Genomic DNA, 1,587 nt, shown 5'->3' on the forward strand with positions numbered 1-1,587 from the left:
CGGGTAAATACTATTTGGTTGATGCTGCATATCCGTCACAAAGGGGATATCTGAAGCCCTATCCAGATACGAAGTACCACATTCCTGATTTTGAAAGATCTAGTGGTGTCACACGAGGCAAAAAAGAAGTTTTTAACAAAAGACACTCTTCATTGCGTGGAGTAATTGAAAGAGCGTTCGGAGTGTGGAAGAAGAAGTGGGTCATATTACGGGATATGTCGTCCTACCCTTTTCCAAAACAGGTACAAATAGTTGTTGGTACAATGGCGCTACACAATTTCATCTGACGCCACCCTTCCAGATCGGATGCGGAGTTTACCATTTTGGAAGATGATTCAGTGCAAATCCCACAAGAAGCATTTGAATATCACTTGGGACGTCCAATACCTGAAGAGTTTGCTTCAGAAGATGCATGCACTCGAGAGGGTGAAGGTGCATCAGAGATGACAAGTTTACGAGAACAAATAACAGATGATATTCTCCGGTCATGATTTTTTTTTTTCCTATTATGCTGTTTACGAGAGACGCTTTTCTTCCTCGTCCTTGGCCGTGCTTGATGTGAAAGTGGGGTTAATATGCTGGAATGGATTTTTTGCTGGAATGCTATTATATGTAATCTGTATTTATTGGATTGGATTACCTATACTTCTATTGCATGCTTAACTGTATGAGTAGGAGAATCTATTATATGCCTTACTTATAGATGATTTTGTCTAACCTTGAATACTGTATTCTTTAGGCACTGTTGCCTTTGGTTGGCTTGAAGTAGTTCCTTTAAGCAGTTTAGACGCATACCACTTAAATTCTTATATATTTACATGTTCAAAACATAAACTTCTATTTTTACATACATGCTACCTCTTGGATGAAAAGGCATATTTCACTTTTAAATTTGAAGTAGCAGTTTAAGGTAAGAAAGATTTATCCGGAATTTAGGTATTACATATCTAAGCACATATGGGTTGGATAGTATGCATGCAGACATCCGGAATTTGCTCGTGCTACAAACTCACATTTGCGGTGTTGTACCCATATAGTCGAGAAATTGTTTGCTGAAATTATCATCACATGAGATTGGGACATTTGTGCATTGATTTACGAATCTTGAATTTCGTTTGATTGTTTCTTGTTATAATAACTCATCAATTGCCGCCGAACTCAATTTTTTTTGGCATACCATCTGTCATTCTTGCTATACATATTTAATATCTAATTCCTAAAAGTTGATATTCATATTCATGTGTTAGATGTGTAAGTAAATGAGAATATTATGGTAAGTGAGTAATTTTTCCCCTCTATATGCATAGCACCTTTCATGTGCCTTGTATTTCTTTTCAACTAACTGCTTTGTCTTCAAAAGGTAACAGTAAAAGATATTTTAAGAATTTTGAAGTTGTAATTCCAATTACAGGTTTAACATAAATTTTTTATTACAAATAAGAGATGTACCATTTGCTAAATTGTTTAGGCAGAGTTTTGTACCATTTGCTATGTATTACAGTGGAATATAAGGAATTTCACCCAAAGCATGAAGTTTAGGTGTGAAATATGTATAAATTTCACCCATATGTTTATAAATTTCGGCAG

The sequence above is a fragment of the Phalaenopsis equestris genome, unplaced genomic scaffold, assembly GCF_001263595.1.
Source record: "Phalaenopsis equestris unplaced genomic scaffold, ASM126359v1 Scaffold202950, whole genome shotgun sequence".
Classification (NCBI taxonomy): Eukaryota; Viridiplantae; Streptophyta; class Magnoliopsida; order Asparagales; family Orchidaceae; genus Phalaenopsis; species Phalaenopsis equestris.